The sequence below is a fragment of the Acinonyx jubatus genome, chromosome D3, assembly GCF_027475565.1.
Source record: "Acinonyx jubatus isolate Ajub_Pintada_27869175 chromosome D3, VMU_Ajub_asm_v1.0, whole genome shotgun sequence".
Taxonomy (NCBI): domain Eukaryota; kingdom Metazoa; phylum Chordata; class Mammalia; order Carnivora; family Felidae; genus Acinonyx; species Acinonyx jubatus.
In genome coordinates this window covers 21,708,107-21,733,917 of record NC_069392.1, presented here as the reverse complement: position 1 = coordinate 21,733,917, position 25,811 = coordinate 21,708,107, and the positions used below count along the sequence as shown (strand labels likewise).

The window sequence follows — 25,811 nt, the reverse complement described above, 5'->3', positions numbered from 1 at the left end:
TGGAAATAAATTCCTGGGGAACGTGGGTTTGTTCTGGCTCTGTAAATAGTTCCTGGAAAACCTGCTGCCTTTGTGTGCTGGGATGCAAGTGGCCTGGAGAAATGGTGGTCTCTTCTTGGACTGCTCAACACTCTTCTCTTTCCATTTGAAGGAATGACTTCCTCAAATGCAGGGTGTCTTGTTGCAAGGAGTTGTCCTTTAATGTTTGGAGAATGCCTGCAAGTACTGAGCCATGGTGGGTTCTTCTGTGGCCACTGCCTCCATCTTCAATCCCTAGAGATTGGGTGGGGACAGGGCTGTGGCCTTTTTAGCACAAAGGGAAAATGCAGTCACGTTCAAGTTATTAGCTCTCAGATCCCTCAGTCCCAAAGAGGAAGATCCCTATCTGCCTAGTTGGCCAGAAGGTGTAATGAGGTCTCTTGTGAGCTTATTAAGTTAGTAAAATATTGACTGGCATTGATTAAACAACACACACACACACACACACACACACACACACACACACACACACACAACCTGAGTAACTTCTCTTTAACTTTGGTAGGTGGGCATAAAGTACCCTGGGATGAGCATGTTAAAAGTCTTAGGGGAGGACCACCAAGATTCTTATGTCATGGTCATGTGGTACCTGGGAACCCCTGTGTTTTTCTGGAATCCCCATTTTTAATAAGTGTTCCACACAATGCTCATGTTAAGAAATGTCACCTGTTCAGGGGCACCTTGGTGTCTCAGTCAGTTAAGCATCTGACTTCAGCTCAGCTCATGATCTCATGGTTCATTGTTTTGAGCCCTGCGTCAGGCTGGTAGCTCAGAGCCTGGAGCATGCTTTGGATTCTGTGTCTTCTTCTCTCTCTGAGCCTCCCCTGCTCCCGCTCCGATTCTCTCTGTCTCTCAAAAATAAATAAATGTTAAAAAAAAAAAAGAAAGAAATATCATCTGTTGAGACTCCCTGCATTGTTTGCCACAGCTGGCTTGATTCCTCCGTTTCCAAATTTCCTGGTTTCCATGGAATGGGGATTTAGTTCTGTTTTACCCACATTTTTATTTAATGCAGTGGATATAGAGAGGCAAAAGAGACAGGGTAAGGTGATCACCAGGTGCATTCATATCCAAATTCTTGGCCCCTGTTTTCCAGGCATAGGTGCAGCCTTTTTTCTACCTGAGAAGAGAGATTGTATCTATATTGGGAGTGCTATACCCTTTACTCATCAGATTCTCTTCCTGGTCCTTACTGAACTGAGAGAATGGGAATATGGGTGTGAATTATTGGTTATTGAAGTTGATGGTAGTGAAGGGTGTTACTGACTGACAGGACTGGCTTCCATTTCTATGGTGGCCCCAGGAGAAACATTTAACATTACCTGGGAGGGCAGCAAATTGCATGTTGATAGGTCAACAGCTCATGGTGGAAATTCCTTCCCCACTTTGGCTGTGAGTTCAGACTTCCCTGAGAATGCTGCACAGACTTCTTTACAAATCAACATATCTGTGCCTAGTTTGGAAAGGAAGTTGGTTTCTGGTTTGGAGCTCTTTGGACAAGGCTGTGTCCTATGTCCATGCGTTGAGCCTCTAGTGGTTTCAGTACTTCTCTCTATGCTTCTGGTCCTGAAGGGAGGCAGGACATGTCCTGGCCCTTGGTCCTTTGTCCACAAGTTGTTAAACAGAGTGGTTGACCTCACCCAAACCCTCCAAAATATGGATGAGTCAGCCTCTCTTTCTCTGAAACTCTTCTCTGCCCTGCCCCACACCTGGGCCACCTCATTCAGTTGGAGTGAGGGAAGAACAGGAGTTGGTATCCCCTTAGTGATGCCAGGACAGGAAGCTGTGCTCACTCCATTCCATGTGGCCAGGGAAGGGGAGGCCCTGACTGTCCACCTTGGCTTGGAGGAGAGAAAAATCAGTCCCAGTTGGAGAAATGAAGCTTTGGAGACTTTGTTAAAACAAAGGACAGGACTCTGCAGGACAGGACAACATCCTGAGGGCTCATTGGCAGGGCCAGTCAATTTTATTCTGCAGCTTTAGCAATACCTTGAGTGTAGTAGTTGCTCAGTAAACATGTGCCAATTGAAAAGGATGCAGAGAAAAGCTCAGGTGGGACAGTTGGACTCAAGGATGCTGTAAAATCCCAGGGAGGGGATTTTGTAAAACCTTTTTGTTGTTATGGAAAATTTAACACATAAAGAGAAGTCGACAGAAGAGTCTCAGGAACCCACACACCTGTCCTTCAACCTTGTCTCTACCTCCATCCTCTTCCCTTATCCTGTGTCATTTTGAAGCCAATTTCAGACATTATGTCATTCCATTTGTCAATATTTCAGATGTACCTTTATTTTATTTTATCTTATTTTATTTTATTTTTGAGAGAGCACAAGTGGAGGAGGGGCAGAGAGAGAGGGGGACAGAGGATCCAAAGCAGGCTCCACACTGACAGCAGAGAGCCTGATGTAGGCTTGAACTCATGAAACTGTGAGATCATTACCTGAACCAAAGTTGGACACTCAACTGGCTGAGCCACCCATGTGCTCCAGGATGCACCTTTAAAAGAGTAAGGACTCATTCTTTAAAATTTAACATAACCAAAATACAGTTATCACATCTAAAAAATTAACAGTGCTTTGGAATGAGGTTTATTTAAGGGAATCAGTGCTCTCACTGGTGCTCAAGAGGGTAGAAGGGAATTAGAAATAGGAATGCAGTGACTGAGAAAGGGGGGCACACCTGTACTTCCAGCAGAGAAGGCAGGGCTTTATTCAGAGTCTGAAAAAACCAAAGAGGAAGTTAGCATCCCTCAGCTGGGAGAAAATTCTGGCCCTTCATAAAGAAGCAGGGCGTGGCATGGCTCAGAAGGTCATGGAAGGATGGAGACTCCTGTTGGTTTGGCCTTGCCAGGAGGCCCTGCAAGGTAAAGAGCAGGTCATGAGCTAGAGTCAGTTCTCAAGTAACAAGGGCAAGAGGCACCAGAAGGGAACTTAGCAACGTGATGATATTTGTTCTGTAGGGGGTGTTGACAATTTGGATTTAGATGTGACCCTGTGACCCACACAGATGGCAGCAGCTTACCCCCGAGGGACTCATATAAATCAGTGCTAGCTGAAAGAGGCTCAGGGTAAATGGGTCACCGGCGAGTTTGAACGTATGTGCAGAATTTAAAGAGATTGATGCTCAGTCCTCAGAGAAATTGAGTTGGATTTTCACAGTGAGGATGATAGGCTGCGTCTGTTCTGACTTCCAACTCTTCCTTTAAGACCCTCTGCCTGCCTCCTAAGCCCAGGAGCCAGCCTAAAGATGCCCCTCTTATTTCAGCAGAAACTAGGAATTCTGAAATGTGTTTGCATTGGGAGGTGGTCGTCATAAGAGGGTTAGTAGGTTATAGTCATTTGACTAAAAAAGTAGACAAAACAGTCACTGTCTACATTTGATACAGTCTTACCATTAAGATGGTTTTAAGCGTTGTTTTCCTGCCCAGGGAATTACCTTGATTACTAATTGCTTTCTTTGTAACTGAAGGACATAATAGCACTTTCTTTTGTAATTATCAGATTCATAGGCTTATATTTTGTTACCATCTAGATATTAACCTGCTTGTGCATCTGTGGGCATGAGTGCCAAGCTTGGACACAGGTGAGGCTGTCAGCTCACTATGTCACTAGCTCCCAAGGCAGAGGGGTCAGGGGGCCAGGTCAAGACATGTGACGTAAGCCCAAGACACATTGTCTGGGACATCTTCCTGGGTTCCTTCTGCACCTTACTTTGCCAGTTTGAGATTTGATTTGGAGATAAACTTTGAAAGGTCAAGGCTAGGAACTCTGGGATATAGATGTGGAAGGCTGGGCTCTGCTGGACTCCCAGGAAGTTGTTGAGTCTCAATTGCATGGTGTTGTGAAGGGGTGTGGTTAAGTAAAAGGGGTGCAAAATTTGGAATCCTGGCTTTGCTCTGAGTCACTTTGTGACTTTGGATGAGACCTTCAAAGCCTCAATTTCCCTGCCTCTCAAAGGGAAGAATAATATCTGTATCACAAGATGGTTATGAGGATAAATAACAAGAACAACAATACTAAAAGAATACAAAACAACTCTAGGTGAGAGGGGACCACGTGGTACAGTTGATCAATGTCAGTCATTACCACCACCCACTTTCCTTGGCTCTTCAGCCCATATCCCCAGTTGGCCACAGATCTGTGTGTGATGGTCTCATGTATGTGGGGATGTCTCCTAACTGCACTGGAAGCACCTTTGTAGACAGGGACCTGTTTACTAATTTTTAATTATTATTTTGTCGGGGAGCCTGGGTGGCTCAGTCGGTTGAGTGTCCGACTTTGGCTCAGGTCATGATCGCACAGCTTGTGAGTTCAAGCATCTGGCTCTGTGCTGAAAGCTCGGAGCCTGGAGCCTGCTTCAGATTCTGTGTCTCCCTCTCTCTCTGCCCCTCCCCTGCTCACACTCTATCTCTCTCTCAAAAATAAACATACATTAAAAAAATTATTTTGTCATGATTTTCTATTCAGGGTCAGTGGCAGAGAATTAAAACCCACTCAAACTATCCTAAGGAAAAGTAGGGAGTTATGCCCAGGGTGTATCCTAGAGGGACCGAATGTGTCGGCAGCTGCTGCTTCTGACTGTTCCATTTCTGGCTCTCTTCTGGTATCCCCTCTGTTTTCTTCCCCTGTGCAGGTGGGCTTCTGTGTTCCTCCTATAACCTTGTTCTGCCAGTGGGCCTGCCCTGCCCTGGCTGTGGCCAGCTTTGTGCTGCTGTCTCTGTGCCCCAGTTTCAAATTTTTGGGTGAGAGGCCCCAGAGCAGCTTGGAGCAGGTACCCAGTCCTGGTCCCATCAGGTGTGGCTAGAGGGGACAGGGTCATACCTGAGGGCAACCTGAATGTGTTTAGTGAGGGAGAAATTCTGCCCCCTCTGAAATCCTTCTGAGATACGACCTCTTCTGTAGACCCTACCCTGATCATCTCCAGCCTCTATCCAGTGGCCCCTCACTGTCCCCACCAGGAGCAGGAGCAAGATCAGGAGCAGGAAAAAGAACAAGAGGGCAGAGAGCAGCTGTATGTGTTCTACATGTTCTGTGGCTGCCCCTTGCCCACATCCAGCCCAGACCCAGGAACCTCAGTGAGCTCACACCTGGCTCTGAAGGGAGGCCAGGCCAGCAGGTGGGTGCGATAACCATGAATTATGGAAGAGAATCATTGGGGGGCAAGACAAGTCCCCTGGAAGCAGAGGCAGGAGTCATGGAAACTTCTGGAGCCTCCTCAAAAGTGGATGAGTTGTCAGGGAGGGCCTTGTGAGCACGGAAAGAGCTGGGCTCAATGGAGACTGGCTCTCAGCAGCACGGTCCACATGTGGCACACCTGGGCACAGTGGCCCTGGCAGCCCGGGGCCTTGGCATAATTCCTGCACCTTGGGCCAGTGGGGGGGGGGGTGCTCTGGGCTGGCCTCTTCCCACTCTGTCAGCCTAAGTAGCTTCCCTTGTTCTGGTGGTGTCTGGTGAAGGACATCTATTTGAAAAGTAGATTCTACTGCAAAAGGGTTAAGAACCATTGGTCCAGAGCTGTCACCGAGGTCAGCATTAGCTTTGAAACCAAGGCTGAGCCTGAGGGTGGCAAGGGCTGGACAGGGGGCAGGGCCTGGCCATTTTCATGATCTCCCTGTTCCCCACCTCCCTGGAAGGCTTCACAGACCTTGGTCTGGGTTTTCTCTTGCCTGTTTAGCTGGCATTGCTCTCCAGGGGCCCCCACATTAGGGGTCCTTTCTTCTCTCATGGAAAGAACAAAAGCTGTACCCCTAATGCCTGGATGCAGAAAGAACATTCTGTCTAGCACTCAGATGTTTGGTGTGCACAGTGCTGCATGCTTGTAGGCTGCGTTAGTCCAGATGGGAGCAGGGAAGAGTGAAGCTGACCCAACAGGCAGCCACAAGCCCTGAGAGCCAGGCTGAATGTGGGCTACCTCTGGCTGCGCCAGCGGGAGTTGGCAGCTCCTGCAGCCTGGGACGCAGCCTTCTATAGAAAGAGAAGAAATCCTCCTAGTGGGTTCGTGCAGGGCCAGGATAGAGACTGCAAGCTGAGATCCTGGTGGGCGAGTTCTGCTTTTAGATGACTGAGTGGTGGGTTTTCCTCTCCTGCTAGCATACCTTACTTACATTTTTCTTTAGAAGGCAGTCGGAAACACTTGATTGCTCAGAGATGAGGCGGCCTCTCTTGAGGAATGGGATTTTCATTTTAATTAGGCTCTTGAGTCATGGTGCCATGCCTGCTTTGGAAGAGTTGCAGCTACAATGAACCCGTCTTTCCTCATCTCTGTTAAACACCAGAAGTAGGGAGGCCAGACTGGCCCATGAGACATCTTGTCATTGATGAGGCAGCTCTGCCTTTGCAGAGAGCTCCTATTCATAGCTGTCTTGTGAGCTCCGCCAGAAGAGTCACCTTCAGGGCCTGGCCACAGAAGCCCTAGAGCCCCACTATCCTATTAGCAGCTCCTGCTGGCTCCAGGGAAGCCAGTGACTGGTTAGGCCTGGCTTTGATGCCATGGTAAGGTCTGATTTTCCCTCTCCTCAGCTGAATGCTGTCCTCTGTTGCCTTTGTCTCTCTGGAACTCAGGTTCCTGTCTGTAGAAGGGAAACGAGAGCCCCTAGGCAGTTAGACAGCTGGTGTGAGCCCCACACACTGTGCAGTGTCATGCACATACAGAATGGCTGTTATGTCACGAGTGTTCTTCTGTAGGACACCTTCTGGCCCAGCCCAGCCCAGCTGCTTCCCACCTGCAGCGGGTGCTCTCCCAGCCCCTGGTGCCTCTCCTTCGTAGAGCTCACCACACTGTGGTTATTATACACTTGTATGCTTATCTGTTTAATGTCTGACTTCCCTGATAATCCTGGTGCCTAGGCCTCTCCCATCTCAGAGTAGACATGCAGCAACTATTTGTTGGGTGGATAAAGCAAGGGATGGAGGGAGGAAGAATAGATGAAAGAATGAATGTAGAAGAGGGTGTCCAGTGCTTTGACCAGACACAGTGGTTCCTTTCATTCATACTTTCTGGGTGTGGAGCCTTCAGGCCATTCGGATAAGTTGCAGGGGGATCCTACAGAGCCGAGTTTGAAGAGCATGTCCTTCTGAAGGGCATTACTGGGAATGTGGGAGATCAGGAGGGACTTCACAGTAACTCCAGGCAGCTAATCTAGAGAGACCGCAAGGGAGCATCAGTGTACTTAGGAATGGGCAGTTGCTAAGTCACCAACAGTGGTCACCGTATTTAGCCCTCCAGTGGGTGCTGTTCACAAGAAATGCAGTAGGGGCTGGAAACACTTGGCTGTGAGCAATACTACATGTGTTAGGGTTTTGCTTCTTTATGCAAGATCAATGTATAGTGGTCTTCACCTCCTGGGTAGGCGGCTGGCCTCAGCCCAGCAGCAGGGTCCTAACCGCTAATGAGGAATCATTCCTGGGAGAAGGAAGAGTCCATGTGGGGCTGGGTCCGGCCTCAGTTTCTCAGCTGTGGTATGTGGGCACTGGCTTTAGCATCATCATCTCTGAAATACGGACAGCGTTGGTCCTGGCCCAGCTGACTTCACAGGGTGGCTATGAGTCTGGAGGAATATGGTCAAGAAAGAGTGCCTGGGGGTCACTGTTGGGGTTGTCATTGGCAGAGGTGTTCAACAATAAAGTTGGGCCCTCCTCTGCCCCTCCATGGGGCGATGGTCATCATAGACAGCCATTGTCATTGGTGGAGTAAGTGCCAGGTTCCAGGTGGCTTTTGTTAGGAATGTGCCATTATCCAGGACCATTCCATCAGGATTCTAGAAGTGCATTTCTGCCTTTAAAGAAAAAAAGCTTTATTGTTTTATAAAAAATACTTGGTGGAAAAAGAAAAGAGTAAACCATACTGAAAAAATAGATAAAAGGGAGAAAAATCTCCTCAAATCTACTAACCCAGAAATGATCGCTGTGAAATTGAAATGTTCTTTACTGAACAGAATTACAAACATTTTATTTATTTTTTAGGTTTATTTATTTATTTGAGAGAGAGAGAGAGAGAGAGAGAGCACGCGCGCATGGGAGAAGGGCAGAGAGAGGGGGAGATCTATCCAACTATGCTCCATGCTGTCAGCAAGAAGCCTGGTGTGGGGCTTGAACTCACAAACTGTGAGATCATGACCTGAGTCAAAATCAAGAGTCGGATGCTTAACTGACAGAGCCACCCAGGCACCCCACAAACATTTTATTTATGCATATATGTGCATTTAGATCTAGGTATATAATTTCACATCATTGGGGGAAATTCCCAGTATTCAGTTTTGTAATTGAGTCCCTAAACTCAGCATGTTGTGGATATGCCATGCTAATATATCTACGGCATCACTTATTGCATAAACTTCCTAGCAAGTTACATAAATGTATATAAATGCACACATATAGCCCAATGTTCTTATCACTCACTTTTGAACAATTATCAATTGCAGCCAATCTTATCTCACCCCATGTTCTGTACTCCCTATTACTATTTTTTATTGTGGTAAATACCCATAACATAAAATTCACCATTAATGATATTTAGCACATTTACAGTGCCATGCAACCATTACCTCTATCTAGTTCCAAAGCACTTTTTCTTTTTTTTAAATATTTTACTGTATTTTATTTTATTTTTTAAATTTACATCCAAGTTAGCATATAGTGCAACAATGATTTCAGGAGTAGATTCTTTAATGCCCCTTACCCATTTAGCCTCCCCCCCACAGCCCTCCAGTAACCCTCTGTTCTCCATATTTAAGATTCTCTTATGTTTTGTCCCCTTCCCTTTTTTTTTTAATTTTTTAACATTTATTTATTTTTGAGACAGAGAGAGACAGCGCATGAACGGGGGAGGGTCAGAGAGAGAGGGAGACACAGAATCCGAAACAGGCTCCAGGCTCTGAGCTGTCAGCACAGAGCCTGACGCGGGGCTCAAACTCACAGACTGTGAGATCATGACCTGAGCTGAAGTCGGACGCTTAACTTACTGAGCCACCCAGGCGCCCCTCCCCCTCCCTTTTTTTAATATTATTTTTGCTTCCCTTCTCTTGTGCTCATCTGTTCTGAGTCTTAAAATCCTCATAGAGTTAAGTCATATATTTGTCTTTTCTGACTAATTTTGTTTAGCATAATACCTTCTAGTTCCATCCACGTAGTTGCAAATGGCAAGATTTCATTCTTTTTGATTGCCGAGTAATACTCCATTGTATATATATATACCACATCTTCTTTATCCATTCATCCATCGATGGGCATTTGGGCTCTTTCCATACTTTGGCTATTGTTGATAGTGCTGCTATAAACATGGGGGTGCATGTGCCCCTTATAAACAGTATACCTGTATTGTATCCCTTGGATAAATGCCTAGTAGTGCAATTGCTGGGTCATAGGATAGTTCTATTTTTAATTTTTTGAGGAACCTCCATCCTGTTTTCCAGAGTGGCTGTACCAGTTTGCATTCCCACCAGCAGTGCAAAAGAGATCCTCTTTCTCCACATCCTCACCAACATCTGTTGTTGCCTGAGTTGTTAATGTTAGCCATTCTGACAGGTGTGAGGTGGTATCTCATTGTGGTTTTGATTTGTATTTTCCTGATGATGAGTGATGGTGAGCATTTTTTCATGTGTTGGTTGGCCATCTGGATGTCTTCTTTGGAGAAGTGTCTATTCATGTCTTTTGCTCATTTCTTCACTGGATTATTTGTATTTTGGGTGTTGTGTTTGATAAGTTCTTTATGGATTTTGGATACTAACCCTTTATCTGATATGTCATTTGCAAATATCTTCTCCCATTCCATCGGTTGCCTTTTAGTTTTGCCAATTGTTTCCTTTGCTGTGCAGAAGCTTTTTATTTTGATGAGGTCCCAATAGTTCATTTTTGCTTTTGTTTCCATTGCCTCTGGAGACGTGTTGAGTAAGAAATTACTGCAACCAAGATCAAAGAGGTTTTTGCCTGCTTTCTCCTCAAGGATTTTGATGGTTTCCTGTCTTACATTGAGGTCTTTCATCCATTTTGAGTTTATTTTTGTGTATGGTGTAAGAAAGTGGTCCAGGTTTATTCTTCTGCATGTCGCTGTCCAGTTTTCCCAGCACCACTTGCTGAAGAGACTGTCTTTATTCCATTGGATATTCTTTCCTGCTTTGTCAAAAATTAGTTGGCCATACATTTGTGGGTCCATTTCTGGGTTCTCTATTCTGTTCCATTGATCTGAGTATCTGTTTTTGTGCCAAACATTTTCATTACCCCTGAAAGAAACCCCATACTCATTAAACAGTCACTCCCTATTTCCCCCATCTCCTTTAATCTTCTTTCCCACCTATTATTTTTTTTAAAGCCCCATCTGTAAACAGCTTACTGTGTATCTCTAAAAAACAAGGACTCTTGTAAAAGTGTAAATTCAGGACCACTAATACACCTGAAATGACAATTCTTTAATATCACCTGTTTAAATATCTAATTATAACATAATTTTAAATGGTGCATAATATTCCACTGAATGGATATAGCATAATTTAATTAAATACTTTTTAGCCATTTAGGCTGTTTGCAATGTTTCCTTATTATCAAAAAAAAGTACTGGCACAAACATTTCTGTTCTTTCTTTTTCTTTCTTTCTTTTTTTTTTTTTTTGGCATTAGTGTGATTATTTCTGAAGGGTTAATTCTTAGGAAAGAAATTACTTGATCAGGTGCGTGTTTTCCATTTTGATTCCATTGCCAAGTTATCCCTCATAAAGCTTCCAGTTTACACTGTCCTTAGCAGAAAATGGATGTCTTGGTTAAGAGAAAGTACTTCCTGGAAATGTCTGTGTGTTAATCCTTTGCCACAGCTCATGTAAAAGTCCCACTACTTCCCATTTGTATAGAAATGCTCTGTCACACTGGGCGAAGGGTCTCTCAGATGCCACAGCAGCTCAAGGCCATTGATTGATAATGAAATGCAGGAGAAAAATGCTGTGGTGTGGCGTCCACTGTGACAGCCCACAGGACCTTGAGCCGAAAGAGGGCAAGGAGCTGTCGGGGAGAGTGATGGCCACAGCCTCAAAGTGCAGGAAGACAGAGGCCCCATTAGTGGAGCTGGGCTGGATCATCAGTCTGGAAGCTAGGGGAGGTGAGGGAGGAAGTAGGAAGCTGGTGGTAGGAAATCGATACTCTTTCGGAAGAGGAGAGGAAGAGAGAACTAGTGAGAAAAACCAACCTCTGCCATTCATGTAAACGACCTCCTGTGCTATTAAAGACATTGTAGTGGCATTAAAGGACAATGGAAAGAAGAAATGAAAGTAATGCCATGATTCCAGCCATGGCCATGCCTTTGGGGCCCCACTCATATCCCACCCTCCACTCCTACCCCCACACAGCTGAAGTTGTGGTGACCAACACATTCTCATTTCACTCAACTTCACAGCATTAGTATTCCAGGCTGTTCTGCGGCCTTGGCTGATCACTTTTTATGCTTGCTTCTAGCCCTAGTTTTCTTACCCTGCTGTCCTTCGACTGGACACCGAGCAGCTTCCAGTTATGGCCTGTTAAGAATATAATGTCCATGCATGCAGCTGTCCTCTCCTGTGATGCTTTCCTAGGAAAAGTTGTGTTGGAGACGGGGTGCAAATGGTACTGTGGTTCTTGATTCCACTGCCCTCCAGCCCAGTTGTTTTCAAGAAGGGGATGAGTGCCCTGCAGGAGGGTACTAGAGCATAAAGGGTTAAGTCAAATAGTACAACATGTGTATAATTTACAAATAACTGTTCATAAATTGGAGGTGACTGGTCAATCTTGTTTTATTGGGGGGCTGTGCATAACCCTAACAGCTTGGACATCTGGCCTGTGTGTTCTTTGAGGGCCAGCACCACCCTCTAACTTACTCCCTGTGCCCACTTCCCGGCACCGAGTGGCATTCCACAGACATTTGACAAAGCTTCCAAAAGGTGATCCCAGGAAGCACTGCCACCTGGCCTGCTTCTGTACTTCAGCTGGGCTTCAGCTTACTCAGGAAACTGATGCTTTTCTGTCTTAACCACCTTGGCCCCCTGCACCTCCTAGATGCACTTGTTGCTGCAGTGGCTGGACAGAAGTGACTCTGGTTGACAGCAACACATATCCTGTCCTTCCCTGGGAAAGCTCCAGATAGAAAGGAAGCACCTTTTTTTTCCTTTAAGTATCCCCACTCCTTTCCAGAATGAATTTGAAATAGAGCCAAGGGAACAAAGGACGGGTTCAGTTTTGTGCTTGAGCGGCAGGAACAGACTCGAGGCAGAAGGACCGTGGCCCCTTTGGTGGTTGGGTATTCTTTTCCCTGGTTCTTGCCACCCGCCCTGGCCCATCCCTGGTGGCACTGACCTTAGCTTGTCCTCTCTCCCTCACGTTTGCTCCCAGCTCCTCCCTACACAGAAATCCAGCTCATCCCCACTCCTCAGGCTGTCTTCTTGCTCTTCAATATTCCTTTGTTTTTCAGTTTTCCTTTCAGAGGAGTATTTCATGTGTGCCAGTCAGATTTTCATTCAACATGAAGCAAAAATTTTAATCTATTTGTAGTCTATTTAAAACCAAACATAGGTGCTTGAATTGAATGATTATTCAGGCTGAGCATTCAGCCCTTAAGGGGCTCACAGCCCTGGGTGAGCTGAAGGGTGCAGTTATCTGAAAACCACGAGTCACCCAGCATCATTTCTTGCATGCCCATGCCAATGCTTTTGCAGTAAGTATGCCATAGTGATCCATCTCTTCTCAAACACAGCAAAGTGATTATCCTTGCAGCAGTTCCTGGGGACAAATTTGGGCACCGGTGAGTGGAAAAGCAGCTGCAAATGTCATCAGTGAGCTTTACTCAGCCCCTACTCTGTGTAACAAACCGACGCTTATAAGATGCCACTGGGCTGTAGCTCTGGCACTTTCCACATTGCGCTGTAGGGCACCCTGGCCATTAAGATACCATTACACCATTTTCACTGAATCTCTTTGGCATTTGTGGATCTAACTTCTGTCAAATCACCTTCCCATTCCTTAGGCTTCATGCACTCATTCCAAGCAACCCAAAAGTAAATGCCATGTATTAATTTTACTTTAATATTAAAAATCATCCTCCCCCCAAAGGCAGCATCCCTGCATTTGGTTAACTCTGTGGTTCCTGCCACACTCTGAGTCATCTGTCCGTTGGCTCAGGCCTCAACTTGAGTTGTGGGTGTGGAGAGGCCAGTGTGGAGCCTGGGGATCTCTCGGCCAGGAAATCTATCATCTACCTCTCCACGTCTCCTTTGGAGCCTCCACTCCCCAGAGACACACTGACTCTTCATGTTTCTTTGTGAAAAATGCCCCTGAAGTGGGTTGAAGCCTTCTGATCTTGGGCTGCTTGGAGGGAAGGAGACCCATTAAGGGACGTCCTTTCCCTGCACCTAGGTCCTAAGACTGACCATAGGCAGTGCTGGGTTCTGTGCAGGGCATGTCTGGGGCACCATCTCCATGAGTCAAGTAATCCCACTGAGAGGGAGGGAACATTTTCCCTGTTTACAGAGGAGGACCTCAGTGCCTTTTTGGAAATCACTGTTAGGAAGTAATGATGCTTTGATCGACATCTGGCTGCGCAACTAGACTATCTACTTCAAGAAGAGTGCTGAGTGCAGGGCCTGCCATAGGAGATGCTCAGGAAATATCCAGTGAATGCATGGTGGCACCAAAATCCAAACACAGACTTTCGCAGCTTCAAAGCTAGGCCTTGTTGCATCCCCTGGATGAGAACATAGTGAAGGACAGGAACAAGTAAGGATGATTTTGTTTATTATTTGGTAGGGACATTTGCCCAGTAGATGGCCATGGAGCTCTGCAGGCTTGAAAGAATTAATGCAGATTCCTAAAAGTCCAGGTACTCTCTTGCTTTCTTGGAATAGCAGTTTTACTACACTGAACCTCAGGGAGAGGGAAATAAAGCATGTGAGTTGGATTTTTATTAGCTATGGTGCTGGTGTCCTGCCTAAAAGCATCTCGAGAAGGTGATCTATGGTCACAAATTGAATTATGTCAGAACACCTCTGCCTCCTACAAAGGTCCTAGCCAGTTGGGGGGAGGATTCCCCAGGGAACGTGAATGGTGGCCCTGCGTGGATGATGGACTATGCACTGGCTTTGTATGGGCTGACTGGGGAGGAGTGCCTGCCCAGCAGGGGAGGTTGGGGCTGGCGGTCCCAGTGGACAGGGAGACTGCCGTGAGATGTCCAACAACATGAAGGTGCCAGGCCTTATGTTCCTGCTGGCTTGCAGCCACTGTCCCAGCTGGAGGACATGGGGAGCACAGGGGTCTTTGATGGACAGCCACTTATTTTGGTCTTCAATATATGTCTTTTAAAGCAATCTTTACTGGAGGGCTTGAGTAGCTCAGTTAGTTGTGCCCAACTCTTGATTTTGGCTCAGGTCATGATCCCAGGATTGTGGGATAGAGCCCTGCATCAGGATCTATGCTGAGCATAAGATTCTCTTAAGATTCTCTCTCTCTCCCCCTGCTCCCCATCTGCCCCTCTCCTTTGCTTATGCTCATGCTCTCTCTCTCTCTAAACGAACTTAAAAAATCCTTACTGAGGTATAATTGACATGAAATAAACTGCCTATATTTAAAGTGCCTAATTTGATAAGTTTTGACATACATATGCACCCACGAAACCATCACCACAATCAAGATAATGGCCATATTCGTCACCTCCAATGTCTTCCCATGCCCTTCTGTAATTCCTCTTCAGCCCTTCCTACCTCCCCAGATAACCACTTATGCTTTCTGCCACAACAGGTTAGTTTGCATTTTCTAGAATTGTATACAAATAGAATCGTACAGTATATGCTCTATTTGTCTTCTTTCACCCCAGCATAACTATTTTGAAATCCATTCGTGTTGTGGCATATATCACTAGTTTTTTCCTTTTCATTGCCAAGCAGTATTCCATTGTTGGACGGAATGTCTGCCATTGCCTGTTGATATAGACATTTGGTTTTTTTCTAGGTTTTAACTGTCACAGATAGAGCTGCCATGAACGTTCATGTCCAAATCTTTGTATGGACATATGCTTTCTTTTCTCTTGGGTAAACACCTAGATTGCAATGGCTAGGCTGTAGGGGAGTAGACACATGTTTAACTAAGAAACTGCCAAACTGTCTTCCAAAGTAGACGTACTATTTAAATGCCTGCCAGAAGTGTGGGAGGGGCCAGGCTGGAGGACACTGAGTCTACCATCCCAGGACAACCTAAAGAAATGTTGAGCACAGGCTTTCTTGATGAGCAATCATTTTGCCTTTAAAAAAAATGATTGTATGTTTTGTCAGGAATTATAGTGTCTTATATGTTTTTTTTAATTTGTTTTTTGTTTTTGTTTTTTATGCTTCAAGAAGTAGGAGACCTGTGCACATACTGCCCTCTTCGTTGGTGCCCTGGGGGAATTAGTGAAGGCAGCTTACTGCAGACACAGGTTCTGCCTGTTTTCATTCCCCTGGGACATGAAATATCACATCTCAGAACAGGAGGCCTGTTCAGAGAGCATATGTCTGTCTAAAGGTAAATGAATAACCCCATAACACTCCTAACAGTGTTGTTCCCCAAATCTGACTGATCATATAAAATCTTTGCCTTTGCAAATATTTGCATAAGAATGCAATTCATGGAGAGTCTTTTGGAAATAGAAAAACTGTGGCACCTTGATGAAAAATGTGCCTTTTCTCTCTACTTGGTGTACCTCACCAACATTGCCCATGAACCCTGGAAGCTTCCCAGAGCCACACCTACTTGGGTCAGCCAGGCAGGTGATGGAGAGGAGAGCGTGGGTCTCAGAAATGTTCACTGTAATTACTTAGGACCGCGTTAATTGAAAGTTGTCTTCAGCGTGTATCTGCAGAATGACTATTTCCTCCCATGAAGAGGCTTCAGAAGCAGGGGACAGCATTTTCAGAGGTGGGCATTAAGCGTCCACAGTCCTCTCCTGAGTGAGTAGTCTCACAGAGCCGTGTCTGTGGCTACTTACTAAAATGCTATAGGTGAGGGCACCTGGATGGCTCAGCTGGTTAAGCATCAACTCTTGGTTTTGACTCAGGTCATGATCTCACAGTTTGTGAGTTCAAGCCCCATGTCAGGCTCTGTGCTGAGAGCACGGAACCTGCTTGGGATTCTCTCTCTCCCTTTCTTTCTGCCCCTCCCCGACTCATTCTCTGTCTCCCTCTCTCCTTCTCTCTCTCTCAAAGAAAAAAAAAACTTGAAAAAAAAATAAAATGCTGTAGGTGGTAATCCTTGTTTTTCATTCTTAAAACCAGAATGTCATCTCCAGAAATAGATTTATGTATTTATGGGAATTCACTTAGTGATATAGATGACATTCAAATCACTTGGGAAAGGAGAGACCATTAATGAGTATGTTTTAAGTTATAGCCTCTGGAATTTGTTTTTATGCAAGATATGAGGTAGGCATCTAATTTTATATGTTCCAAAAGTGTATCTCCTTTTTCCCAGGAGAATTTATTCTGCATTTGAATACTACTCTTCATTGATCTCTTTATCATGCCTTCTGCCTATATCCCACAGTAAAGTCCCTGTAGCTTGACAGCTGGTCAGATAAATCCTCCCACACTGTACTTTAATTTCAAAAATGTATTGGGATTTCCCCCTTCTGTATCAATTTTAGAATCAGTATATGTTTTATTTAAAGTATCCCCTTGGGATTTTGTTTGGGGTTGCATCTTAATCGTAGATAATTTTTCCTTTCTACCCATGTAATGTGTAGGCCATGTTTTGTTCTTTGAATAATTTTACTCGTATACCTAAAGCAGTGCTTAATATTTCTGAGTTAGAAAACTTGCTTCCTTGCTAAATTTTATAGAAGTTAGTATATTTTAAGTTGGTACATGATAAATATTTACTGTGCACCTCTCTGTGCTAGACAGTGCTAGGAGATGAGGATTTAATGGAAAACAAAACCAGTCATTGCTGCCAGGGACCTTGCTGCCTGCTGTGAGGAAACAGACAACAGAAAATCACGGTGGATGGCATATAAGGCTAAAACCTGGAGAGGGCACCTAGCCCAGTTTGGAGGGTCAGGGAAGGCTGCCTGAGGAAGTGATGTGTAAGCTGAGGCCTAAAGGTCAAGGAGGAATTGACCTGGTAAAGTATGGGGAATACAAGTGAAAGTGAGTCTGGAGGTGAAGAGGAACATGACTGTCTGAGAGCTATAGATAGTTTGAGAGTGGCCCAAGCAGGGAAGGCTGGGATGGGGTGGGGATGTCCCAACATGAGGCTGGAGGGGCCAGATCATGGATCATGAAAGGCCTTCCCAGCCAGACTCCCCGCTGGATCCCAAGAAGGGCTGAGTCTGTAAGAAACGTGCTATTCCGGAACCTGGCTCTCTCAGCTTTGCTCCTCTGGCTGTGGGGTGAACAGTTGTGTCAGAGTGAGGCAGGACTGGGGACAGGGTGCACTGGCAGTGGGGGAGGAGAGAAGCACTGGGATTTGAGAGCTTCATGGGGCAGAGCCAAGCTCTGTGTCCTGTTTGTTCCTTATGGTGTCTTCAGTACCAGAACCCAACCACATTGGGATCTCAGCTGTGTCACTTTCCAGCCACATGACCTGGGACAAATGATCTAACCCAACCCCCCATCTTCCCGAGCCCCAGTTCCATTATTTGAAGAATCAGGCTGTTGTGAGGATGTGTAAAGTATCAACACTGTGCCTGGCCTGTATGGCACCAATACAAGTGACAGCAATGATGCTGGTAGGGGGGACAGTTTGATCAGCTGCGAAATGTCTTGCTGAGTGGGAAAGGGGAGGGGAAGGGAGTGATACCATCCCCTCTTATCTACTATTTCCCTGGTGCTATGTCGATCCCTGTGAGATTGCTGCTGAGGCACTGGATGCAAAATCCCACCCAGTTCCCTTGGGAGATCTTCCTTTAAGGAGAAGCCTTCAGTGGAGAAAACCCAGCCCCCTGCAGCATGGAGAGCTGGTGGTGGATGGTGTGCTCAGAGCCAGGCCCTGACCTCCTAGCCACATTATTCCCCTTTCACTCGGGGCCCTCAGTCAGAAGGCTGAATGTGCTCTGGGGTGACTGGCAAACCAGCCAAGGCCTCTGGTATGATTTAATCTGACAGATTCAAAGAGGAGCATAAAATGATTTTGCTGTGGCTCAGACTTGCAGAGCTCCTGCATTTACATGTCTCCTTTCATGTAAAATTAGATTAGCATCATGGCTCCAGCGTAATAAGTCTCTCATGCCAAAGACCGTGTTAATTAGTAAGTTGTAAATATTGACTTTTGATTCAGGGTTTCTTTGGGAGTGATAATTAATTTTTAATAGCTTTGGGCAAATCTACATGCAATACCATGAAAGGGCCAAAAGGACTTGTCATGAGGCCATTACTCTGTATGCCTGCACTATCTGTTGGCCATCTCAGAGACTGTGCCATAAAGGAAAAATGAACGTGAAATGTCTGCTCCTGGTATTGACTGGTGAAGCTTCAGCTTTTGGTTGTTGCACCCTCTTGGAAAGAACTGTGCTATTTTTAAGCTTAGATGGAGGATCTTGGAAGGTTTATTCTTCCATCTCTGAGATGCATGCTGGAGGTTGTGGGGAGGGGCTCTGGAAGAAGTCCAGTCCTGACCAGAGAGGGAGGGCCTGAGACTGGCCAGCAGGTGGAGACTGCATCCTCTGTGCATTCAAACACCAGGATTTCAGGCCACTGAAATCTGTTTCCTCTTATAAATTATCTGGCTCATCTTTCCAGATTGCACATCTTCCAACCAATTCCAGGAGCTAGTAGCTAACACTAGGAACAAGGTCTCCCTTCCATTAACTCACCAACTCGGTTCAGATACTCTCAGAAGAAAAATCAACTTACAGAGCACACCAAAATCAGAAAAAAAAATCAAAAGAGCCCCAGGACAACCCAGTGTCCTCTTGGGGTTCATCACATAGGAGAAGCATTGACTAAGGCTCCAAAGTCCACTGGAGGCTCTCAAGTCCAAGTCACCCTAAAGAGAAAGAAATGGTTTGATTGGAGATGGTTTGAATGCAGCCTTTTGGAAGGCAACACTAATGACCAGAAGGTAGACAGACTTCATTCAGTTTTAACCCCAACAGCACAAGGCAGGATGAACTTTTCTCTAAGAACAGAGTCTGCCCTTGAGAGTCTTTCTCTGTAGCAGCTTTGCCTCCTCTTCTGGTGGAAACTCTGCTTCCATTTAGAACACAGCTTAATTTCATTTTGTGCCATGTTATTTGGGGGTAGGAGGGATGTGAATCTCAGAACACATGTTGTTTCTTGTGCATCTCTCTCTATGTGACAATGGCTGTCATCAGAAGGAGGGTAGTGGGGGTGGGGGGTGACTCTGTCTCCATGCTACAAGGTGACTGGGCTTCAGAAGGAGGGCACAGGCCCCTGGGCTTGGTGGACTTGTAGTTTGTTGCCGTGACTGACTGCGTGTGATCCTTGGGCTGGAAGCAGTGGTTGGCTGGATGACTCGCAGAGCTTATTGTCTCTATCCTTTCAAGTGTCACCCTCTGCCTCCACATACTCCCAGGTTCCAGAAAGACCTTGCCCCATGAAAATATGTGGCACTTCTGTTTGACCCCTTTTTTAGGGAGAAAGGGAGAGAAGGGATAGAAAAGATTTGACAACTTGAAACTGCATCACTCATTTGTAGGAGTTTTGGCTGCATATCTAATTTACACACACACACACACACACACACACACAAATCCATCATGGATTTGGAGGGAGATAGGAAAGAGGACAAAGCCAGAAGCTCCACATTAGTCTTGAGCTATCAAGTAGATATCACTTTGAGGGCTGGTTGAGAGAGAAAGAAGAGAGAAGAGAGAAAGGTTGTGTACACGTCTTATAGAGCACACAGAGCACAGTTTCTACTGCTGATTGCTCTCATAACCAGTATGCCTATGGCTCTCAGGAAATCTTTCAGCAAGACTCTTAAGACATGCAAACAACCCCTAAGGGATGTAGCAAACTGTATTTGAGAGACAGAGGGAGGGAGGGGGAGTGGAAGGGAGGAAGAGAAGAGAGAAAGAAAGGTGGGGGAATACTTTATATGTTAAATTGTTTGAGATGTGGTAACTTGCTAAGAATCCACTGGCAAATGTGGTTAAGGGTCATTTCAAGACTGATAAGCTCTTGGATCAACAATTTAAAAATCAGTTAAGGGATGTTTCTTCTATTATCTCTGTACTTGCCTCATTGTATCATATGGCTGCCCTGAAACCAGGGGGAATAGGATCTGTTTCATTGGTTTTTAAGTTCCATTGCTTGGAAGGTCTTTGACAGTCAAGAGCAACATGATCCCCGTTTCAAACACTGCTCTTTTCCAGGTTCCCAGGTATTAACAGTCCTATCTCTTTACCATATCTGTGCCACAGTCTTATGAAATATATTGTCAATCATAATTTCACTTTGTGGATAGAGAAAAACAAATTGCGGACTGGCAGATGCCTTAGCTAGCAGAGAGCAGCAAGACTGAGAGGGTCACAGTGATGTCCCAGGGCTGGGTCCAGGCCAGTGGGGATTTCATAGCCTTTGCAGTAAATAGTTTTATTAAGATGCCAGCTAGCCGCCTACCCTATCCCCTAATCAATGGGTACATAGATAGACATCACCAAAATATAGAAATAAAGTCAAAAGGCTCATGATTAAAACATCCATAAGCATTTAACAAAACAGCTCCTAAGTATTTAGGAACTGTATACATAAGCATTTAACAAAACAGCTCCTAAGTATTTAGGAACTGTATACAAAAACTTTGGTCACCATGGTTTGCATGATAAGAAATTGTTTATGCATGCAAGTATTCTTTTCATCCACCATCTGCAGTGTTGTTTACTGAAGAAGCTGAGGTTATAAACCTTCCTCAAATGCTTCCTGCAGACATTTACTTGCAAACCCTTGGGTAAAAGTTTGCATTTCTATTTTTTAATGAATAGTCTCTATTGGGTTTAATTAGTCATTGTGTCTGTGCATGAATCATTCATAATCTGGGTTTGCCACCGGCACATGGCAGTTAAAGTCAGATGAAGAGAAACAATATTTTTAAGCACAATGTAAAGTAAATTCTTTGGCAAATTCTCATTGGTTGACAACATGTTTTATAGGATAAAAGTTGATTGGCAGCTGTTAGAAGTTTTGTTTTGTCTTTTTGCCTGTTGGGGAAAAAACAAACCATATGAAAATCATAAGCCTCAGGCATCTTCTCTATTAGTACTTTGAGGACCCAGAGTCTGGGACATTCCCCAGCCCACCTGACATCAGAAGGGTGCTCTGACCTCATGAGCATAACATGAATAATTGCTACCATGTGTGCCTGCTGTGTGCCTGGCATTTTCACATACGTTATGTGTAACTCTCCAAGAAACTTGTTACAGTCACTCAGCAAGTGGCGGAGACTGACTTTGAATCCAGGTCTATCTGACTTCAGGTTCTCTGCTTCATACTGTCTACTACATTGTCTGAACACTGAAAGTACAAGTGATTAAGGTTGTGTTTCAGCTAAAAGGTTGATTTCAAATGTGATTCGGGTTGTACAAATATTCATATTCTTAGAAGCATTATTCACAATAGCTGAAAGGTGGAAGTAGCCCAAGTGTCTGTTGACAATAATTGGATACACAAAATGTGGTCTATCCATACAATGGAATTTTATTCAGCCATGAAAAGAAAGGAAATTCTGATATATGCTACAATATTAATGTTCCTTCTCTTTCATTTTTTATTATTAATCAAGCATTTTTTGGTGATTTTATTCTCTTCTCTATTCATTCTTAGTTATACCTTCTATTTATTTGTTTATTTATTTATTTATTTATTTATGAGAGTGTGAACAGGAGAGGAGCAGAGGGAGAGGGAGAGAGAATCTTTTTTTTTTTAAGTTTATTTACTTTGAGGGGGGAGAGGCAGAGAGAGAGAGAGAGAGAATCCCAAGCAGGCTCCACACTGTCAGAACGGAGCCCAATATGGGGCTTGAACCCATGAACTGTGAGATCATGACCCGAGCCAAAGTCAGACGCTCAACTGACTGAACCACCCAGGTACCCCGAGGGAGAGAGAATCTTAAGCAGGCTCCATGCCCAACATGGAGCTCAATGCTGGGCTCAATCTCATGACCATGATATCATGACCTGAACCCAAATCAAGAGTTGGATGCCTAATGCCCCCTTTCTCTTATTCTTTTAATAAAAGAGGCTATAATGTGAATTTTTGATATATCAGAGTCTACTTTAAATTAGTAATTTTACCACTTCCCAATTTAAGAACTTCACAAGTTAAATTCCATTTATCTCTTCTTGTTCTTCTTTTTGTTTTTATATGCATTCACTTGTATGTTATAAATTCCACAGATCACTATAATTGTTGTTATTTTAAGCAATATTTACTTATATTTAGCTACATTTAAAAAGTCAATTCTGGGGGCGCCTGTGTGGCTCAGTTGGTTAAGTGTACAACTTCAGCTCAGGTTGTGATCTCATGGTTTGTGAGTTCAAGGTCCACATCAGGATCTGTGCTGACAGCTCAGAGCCTGGAACCTGCTTCAGATTCTGTGTCTCCCTCTTTCTCTGCCCCTCCCTCGCTCATGCTCTGTGTCTCTCTCTCAAAAATAAACAAATATTTCTTTAAAAAATTTAAAAAAACAATTCTGATGTTCTTTTATTTTATTTTTATTTTTTTTAATGTTTGTTTATTTTTGAGAGAGAGAGTGTGTGTGTGTAAGCAGGGGAGGAGCAGAGAGAGAGGGAGACACAGACTCTGAAGCCGGCTCCAGGCTTCAAGCTGTCAACTCAGAGCCTGACATGGGGCCTTAACTCACGAACAATGAGACCATGACCTGACCCAAAATCGGATGTTCAACTGACTGAGCAACCAAGGTGCCCCCCAATTCTGATGTTCTTTATCCCTTTCTGCATTTCTTTTCTTATGTCTGGGGCCATTTTCCTTCTGTGCAAAGAACTTAATATTTCTTGTGATGCATGTCTACTAGCAGTGGAACTCTTTGCTTCTTGTTTTTTATTTTGCCTTAAAATATCTCTTTTTCACCTTAATTTTTGAAGGATCTTTTCCCTGGGTATAGAATACTAGATTAGCAGTCCATCCTCCCACCTTTCCTCCCTCCCTTCCTCCTTTCCCTCCTTTTTTAAGCTTTAAAGATCCCATTGTCTTCTTTCTTCTCTATTTTATATTGAAAAGACAACAGTCTTATTGGTCCTTTGAAATAGTGTATCTCTTTTTTCTCCAGCTGCTTTTAAGTTTATTTTTTTCCCCTCTGTTGATTTTTAGGACTGTCTAGTAATGTGCCTAAATAGGGTTTGACTTATAGTTCTCCTTCTTAGGGCTCACTGAGCATCTTGAATCTGTGGACTAACCAGATTTGGGAAAATTCATGGTTATTATTTCTTCCATGACTGCTTTTTCTTTTCTTTTCTTTTGACTGCTTTTTCTTTTCTTTTTCTTTTTCTTTTTCTTTCTTTTCTTTTCTTTTCTTTTCTTTTCTTTTCTTTTCTTTTCTTTTCTTTTCTTTTCTTTTCTTTTCTTTTCTTTTCTTTTCTTTTCTTTTCTTTTCTCAAGTAGGCTCCACTCACAGCATGGACCCCAACATGAGGCTGAGCTGAGATCAACTTGGTTGCTTAACCCACTGAGCCACCAAGGAGGCACCACTCCATGACTGCTTCTGACTTATCCTCTATCTGTCTCTCTGTGGGACTCAGATTACATGTATGTTAGACCTTTTGATGATTGCCCATGTGACCTTTATGTTCTGTTCTGTCTTTTCCATTTTTTTTTCTCTCTGGATATTTTTAATTAACCAGACTTTGAGTTCATTAATCCTGCTTTCTACTTTACCCATTCTGTTGTGAAGCCAATGCAATGAATTCTTAATTTCAGATATTGTATTTTTAAATTCTGGAATGTCCATCTGATTACTTTTATAGATTTCCAGTTCTGTTGAAATGCTACATCTATGTATCCATTTTGTATTTTTTTAAAACTTATTAATCATAGTTTTTCTGAAGTTACCTTCTTGCCAATCAAGCTGCTTAGGACACACTAGATATGCCAAGTGGCTCTTCTTACTGGCTCTTGACATTTCAGCCATCTGCATATTTGAAGGTTTACATTTCTCTTTGGTAATATTTTCTTAGGTTTCCCTAACTGTCCGTGGGCTTCATGCAGGGAGAACATTAAGTCTTTGAGAATTTACCAGACTCTATGAAGACACAGAGCCCCCAGTATATGTAGATGTGGCTGCTTGGCAACTGCTGAGGGAAATCTGATTTCTTGGGCTTGGATCAACCTAACTGAGAGCCCCTTGGTCAGTCAAAACTACAAGGATGGTATTCAGGGTTGAATTTATTTGTTTTAAACATTAAAAATGTATTTACGGGGGAAATAACTAATATTAAGCTTAACTAAATACTCAATGTTTTAAAAAATTCTCTTCCACACTGTAAATATATATACTTCAGATAAAATTTTTTTAATATTAATAATATTATTATAATATGTCACATATTTGAAATTTTAACATTTTTTAAAGTAAGCTTCACACCCCACATGGGGCTTGAACACATGACCCTGAGATCAAGAGTTGGATGCTCTACTGACTGGACCACCCAGGCACCCCTGAAATTTTAACCTTTTTTTTTTTTTCTGAGAGAGAGAGTGTGCAAGGAGGGGAGGGGCAGAGGGAGAGAGAGAGGAGAATCTTAAGCAGTTTCCATGCTCACCACAGAGTCCAACACGGGACTTCATCTCACAACTGTGAGATCATAACCTCAGCCGAAATCAAAGAGTCAAATGCTTAACCAACTGAGCCACCCAGGTGCCTCAGTTTTAACCATTTTTAAGTGTGCAGTTCATTGGTATTAAATAGTCATATTGTTCAACCATCACCACCATTTGTTTCAGAACTCTTATCTTGCAAAACTGAAATGCTATACCCAAGAAACAATAAATCTGTCCCCCCCCCACCTCAGCCCCCCCCCCCTCGTGACAACATTCTACTTTCTGTATCTATGAATTTCACTACTCTGGATATGTCATATAAGTGGAATCGTAAAGTATTTTTCTTTTTGTTAGTGGCTTATTTTACTTAGCATAACATCTTCAAGTTTCATTCATGTTGTAGCATGTGTCAGAATTTCCTTCCTTTTCAAGGCTGAATAATATTACACTATATGTATATATCACATTTTATTTCTTTCATCTATCAGTGGAGACTTGGGTTGCTTCCATCTTTTGGCTATTATAAATAATGCTGCTATGAATGAACGTGGGTGTAGAAATAGCTTTTTAAAACCCTGCTTTCAGTTCTTTTGGGTATGTACTCAGATGTAGGATTCCTTGACCATATGATAATTCTATTTTTAATTTTTTGAGGAACCCATGATGCTGTTTTCCATAATCTGCACCATTTTATATTCCCACTAACAGTGCACATGGTTCCCAATTTCTCCACATCCTCACCAATACTTGTTGTTTTGTTTTTTCAATGTTTTTTTTTTAATTTTTGAGAGAGAGAGAGAGAATACAAGCAGGGAAGGGACAGAGAGAGAGGGAGACACAGAATCCGAAGCAGGCTCCAGGCTATGAGCTGTCAGTGCAGAGCTGGATGCAGGGCTCGAACCCACAAACCATGACATTGTGACCTGAGCAGAAGTCGGACGCTTAACCAGCTGAGCCACCCAGGAACCCCTGTTTGTTTGTTTGTTTGTTTGTTTGTTTGTTTTTAATATTAGCCATTCTAATAGATGTGAGGTGATATCTCATTATGGTTTTAGATTTGCATTCCT

The 25,811-nt window shown here is 43.9% G+C and overlaps 1 protein-coding gene across 4 annotated transcripts in view; it reads left to right on the top strand.

Moving 5' to 3' along the window:
- The window catches only part of OSBP2 (oxysterol binding protein 2), a 191,020-nt gene that overhangs the window by 73,533 nt on the left and 91,676 nt on the right, over positions 1 to 25,811 (top strand). The window lies entirely within an intron of this gene.